Below are 5,000 nucleotides of genomic sequence, written 5' to 3'. Positions count from 1 at the left end.
GCTACACTAAGAAGTACACACTACTACACTAAGAAGTACACACTACTACACTAAGAAGTACACACTACTACACTAAGAAGTACACACTGCTACACTAAGAATTACACACTACTACACTAAGAAGTACACACTACTACACTAAGAAGTACACACTGCTACACTAAGAAGTACACACTGCTACACTAAGAAGTACACACTACTACACTAAGAAGTACACACTACTACACTAAGAAGTACACACTGCTACACTAAGAAGTACACACTGCTACACTAAGAAGTACACACTGCTACACTAAGAAGTACACACTACTACACTAAGAAGTACACACTAATGCACTATGAAGGAAACACTACAGCAGAAGTACAAGTAGGGTCTTAATAGCTATTCCTTTGAAATGTAGTTAAGTAGTGTACACTACAGAGGAGGGTGGAATGTAGTTAAGTAGTGTACACTACAGAGGGTGGAATGTAGTTAAGTAGTGTACACTACAGAGGAGGATGGAATGTAGTTAAGTAGTGTACACTACAGAGGAGGGTGGAATGTAGTTAAGTAGTGTACACTACAGAAGAGGGTGGAATGTAGTTAAGTAGTGTACACTACAGAGAAGGGTGGAATGTAGTTAAGTAGTGTACACTACAGGGGAGGGTGGAATGTAGTTAAGTAGTGTACACTACAGAGGAGGGTGGAATGTAGTTAAGTAGTGTACACTACAGAGGAGGGTGGAATGTAGTGTAGATATATGAAGTGTGTGTCTTTAAATCACATAATGAAATTACAGTGAATCAATCAATGGTTCCTCGTGGCTAATGCTAACTAGAGCTCCAGCGCTACAGGGGGCTGCCTGCCTGATGTCAGCCCAGCAAGGGGGCTCGATGTGGGGCAGGGGGCTGTAACGTGGCTGGGTATGTAGTGTGAGAAAGGAGAGCTCGAGGGGGGGGGGGGTATGGTGTGTGTGTGTGTATGTCTTTGCGTGTGTATAGTGTTTTGCATTTAGCAGTCTGTCCCAGAGTCTGTGTGTGTGTGTGTCTGTGTGTTCTAGCCAGCTTTGTGTGTGTGTGGTGTGTGCGTGCATGTGTCTGAGCGGAGCATGTGTGTGTGTGTGTGTGTGTGTGTGTGTGTGGGGGATGTTAATGAATGTGACGCCTGACCTAGTTCCACACTGCAGACATGACAGGAGCTACCGCCCACCCACCCTTCTCTCTCTCTCTCCTTTATTCTCTCTCTCTCTCTCCCCTTTATTCTCTCTCTCTCCCCTTTATTCTCTCTCTCTCCCCTTTATTCTCTCTCTCTCCCCTTTATTCTCTCTCTCTCTCCCCCTTTATTCTCTCTCTTTCTCCTTTATTCTCTCTCTCTCTCACTCTCCTTTATTCTCTCTCTCTCCCCTTTATTCTCTCTCTCTCTCTCTCCTTTATTCTCTCTCTCTCCCCTTTATTCTCTCTCTCTCTCCCCTTTATACTCTCTCTCCCCTTTATTCTCTCTCTCTCCCCTTTATTCTCTCTCTCTCTCTCCCCTTTATTCTCTCTCTCTCCCCTTTATTCTCTCTCTCTCCCCTTTATTTCTCTCTCTCTCTCCTTTATTCTCTCTCTCTCTCCTTTATTCTCTCTCTCCTTTATTCTCTCTCTCTCTCCCCTTTATTCTCTCTCTCTCTCCCCTTTATTCTCTCTCTATCTCCCCTTTATCTCTCTCTCTCTCTCCCCTTTATTCTCTCTCTCTCTCTCCCCTTTATTCTCTCTCTCTCCCCTTTATTCTCTCTCTCCCCTTTATTCTCTCTCTCTCCCCTTTATTCTCTCTCTCACTCTCCCTTTATTCTCTCTCTCCCCTTTATTCTCTCTCTCTCTCTCCCCTTTATTCTCTCTCCTTTATTCTCTCCCCTTTATTCTCTCTCTCTCTACCCTTTATTCTCTCTCTCTCTCTCCCCTTTATTCTCTCTCTCCCCTTTATTCTCTCTCTCTCTCCCCTTTATTCTCTCTCTCACTCTCCCCTTTATTCTCTCTCTCCCCTTTATTCTCTCTCTCTCCCCTTTATTCTCTCTCCTTTATTCCCTCTCTCCTTTATTCTCTCTCTCTCTCTCCCCTTTATTCTCTCTCCTTTATTCCCTCTCTCCTTTATTCTCTCTCTCTCTCCCCCCTTTATTCTCTCTCTCACTCTCCCCTTTATTCCCTCTCTCCTTTATTCTCTCTCCTTTATTCTATCCTTTATTCTCTCTCCTTTATTCTCTCTCCTTTATTCCCTCTCTCCTTTATTCTCTCTCTCTCTCTCCCCTTTATTCTCTCTCCTTTATTCTCTCTCTCACTCTCCCCTTTATTCTCTCTTCTTTATTCTCTCTCTCACTCTCTCCTTTATTCTCTCTCCTTATTCTCTCTCTCCTTTATTCTCTCTCCTTTATTCTCTCTCCTTATTCTCTCTCTCCTTTATTCTCTCTCTCCTTTATTCTCTCTCTCCTTTATTCTCTCTCTCCTTATTCTCTCTCTCCTTTATTCTCTCTCCTTTATTCTATCCTTTATTCTCTCTCCTTATTCTCTCTCTCCTTTATTCTCTCTCTCCTTTATTCTCTCTCCTTATGCTCTCTCCCCTTTATTCTCTCTCCTTATTCTCTCTCTCTCTCCTTTATTCTCTCTCCTTATTCTCTCTCTCCCCTTTATTCTCTCTCTCTCCTTTATTCTATCCTTTATTCTCTCTCCTTATTCTCTCTCTCTCCTTTATTCTCTCTCCTTATTCTCTCTCTCTCCTTTATTCTCTCTCCTTATTCTCTCCCTCCCCTTTATTCTCTCTCCTTATTCTCTCTCTCCTTTATTCTCTCTCCTTATTCTCTCTCTCTCTCCTTTATTCTCTCTCTCTCCTTTATTCTCTCTATCCTTTATTCTCTCTCTCTCTCTCCCCTTTATTCTCTCTCCTTTATTCCCTCTCTCCTTTATTCTCTCTCTCTCTCCCCCCTTTATTCTATCTCCTTTATTCTCTCTCTCACTCTCCCCTTTATTCCCTCTCTCCTTTATTCTCTCTCCTTTATTCTATCCTTTATTCTCTCTCCTTTATTCTCTCTCCTTTATTCCCTCTCTCCTTTATTCTCTCTCTCCTTTATTCTCTCTCTCTCTCTCCCCTTTATTCCCTCTCTCCTTTATTCTCTCTCTCCTTTATTCTCTCTCTCACTCTCCCCTTTATTCTCTCTCCTTTATTCTATCCTTTATTCTCTCTCCTTTATTCTCTCTCCTTTATTCTCTCTCCTTTATTCTCTCTCCTTTATTCCCTCTCTCCTTTATTCCCTCTCTCCTTTATTCCCTCTCTCCTTTATTCCCTCTCTCCTTTATTCTCTCTCCTTTATTCTATCCTTTATTCTCTCTCCTTTATTCTCTCTCCTTTATTCTCTCTCCTTTATTCCCTCTCTCCTTTATTCCCTCTCTCCTTTATTCTCTCTCTCTCTCCCTTTATTCTCTCTCTCACTCTCCCCTTTATTCTCTCTTCTTTATTCTCTCTCTCACTCTCTCCTTTATTCTCTCTCCTTATTCTCTCTCTCCTTTATTCTCTCTCCTTTATTCTCTCTCCTTATTCACTCTCTCCTTTATTCTCTCTCTCCTTTATTCTCTCTCTCCTTATTCTCTCTCTCCTTTATTCTATCCTTTATTCTCTCTCCTTATTCTCTCTCTCCTTTATTCTCTCTCTCCTTTATTCTCTCTCCTTATTCTCTCTCTCCTTTATTCTCTCTCTCTCTTTATTATTCTCTCTCCTTTATTCTCTCTCCTTTATTCTCTCTCCTTATTCTCTCTCTCTCCTTTATTCTCTCTCTCCTTTATTCTCTCTCTCCTTTATTCTCTCTCTCCTTTATTCTCTCTCTCCTTTATTCTCTCTCCTTATTCTCTCTCTCCTTTATTCTCTCTCTCCTTTATTCTCTCTCTCCTTTATTCTCTCTCTCCTTTATTCTCTCTCCTTTATTCTATCCTTTATTCTCTCTCCTTATTCTCTCTCTCCTTTATTCTCTCTCTCCTTTATTCTCTCTCTCCTTTATTCTCTCTCCTTATTCTCTCTCTCCTTTATTCTCTCTCTCCTTTATTCTCTCTCTCCTTTATTCTCTCTCTCCTTATTCTCTCTCTCCTTTATTCTATCCTTTATTCTCTCTCCTTATTCTCTCTCTCCTTTATTCTCTCTCTCCTTTATTCTCTCTCTCCTTTATTCTCTTTCCTTATTCTCTCTCCCCTTTATTCTCTCTCCTTATTCTCTCTCTCTCTCCTTTATTCTCTCTCCTTATTCTCTCCCTCCCCTTTATTCTCTCTCCTTATTCTCTCTCCCCTTTATTCTCTCTCCTTATTCTCTCTCTCTCTCCTTTATTCTCTCTCCTTATTCTCTCTCCCCTTTATTCTCTCTCTCTCCTTTATTCTATCCTTTATTCTCTCTCCTTATTCTCTCTCTCTCCTTTATTCTCTCTCCTTATTCTCTCTCTCTCCTTTATTCTCTCTCCTTATTCTCTCCCTCCCTTTATTCTCTCTCCTTATTCTCTCTCTCCTTTATTCTCTCTCCTTATTCTCTCCTTATTCTCTCTCTCTCCTTTATTCTCTCTCTCTCCTTTATTCTCTCTATCCTTTATTCTCTCTCTCTCTCTCCTTTATTCTCCCTGTCTCTCTCCTTTATTCTCCCCCTCTCTCTCTCTCCTTTATTCTCTCTCTCCTTTATTCTCTCTCTCTCCTTATTCTCTCCCTCCCCTTTATTCACTCTCCCCTTTATTCCCTCTCTCCTTTATTCTCTCTCCTTTATTCTCTCTCCTTTATTCTCTCTCCTTTATTCACTCTCTCCTTTATTCCCTCTCTCCTTTATTCTCTCTCTCTCTCTCCCCTTTATTCTCTCTCTCACTCTCCCCTTTATTCTCTCTTCTTTATTCTCTCTCTCACTCTCTCCTTTATTCTCTCTCCTTATTATCTCTCTCCTTTATTCTCTCTCCTTTATTCTCTCTCCTTATTCTCTCTCTCCTTTATTCTCTCTCTCCTTTATTCTCTCTCTCCTTATTCTCTCT

The 5,000-nt window shown here is 41.2% G+C and overlaps 1 protein-coding gene across 1 annotated transcript in view; it reads right to left on the bottom strand.

The window, feature by feature from the left end:
- The window catches only part of LOC124008463 (trithorax group protein osa-like), a 183,367-nt gene that overhangs the window by 15,093 nt on the left and 163,274 nt on the right, over nt 1-5,000 (bottom strand). The window lies entirely within an intron of this gene.

This window comes from Oncorhynchus gorbuscha, linkage group LG21 (assembly GCF_021184085.1).
Source record: "Oncorhynchus gorbuscha isolate QuinsamMale2020 ecotype Even-year linkage group LG21, OgorEven_v1.0, whole genome shotgun sequence".
NCBI lineage: Eukaryota > Metazoa > Chordata > Actinopteri > Salmoniformes > Salmonidae > Oncorhynchus > Oncorhynchus gorbuscha.
This window is presented reverse-complemented; position numbering and strand designations above follow the sequence as displayed.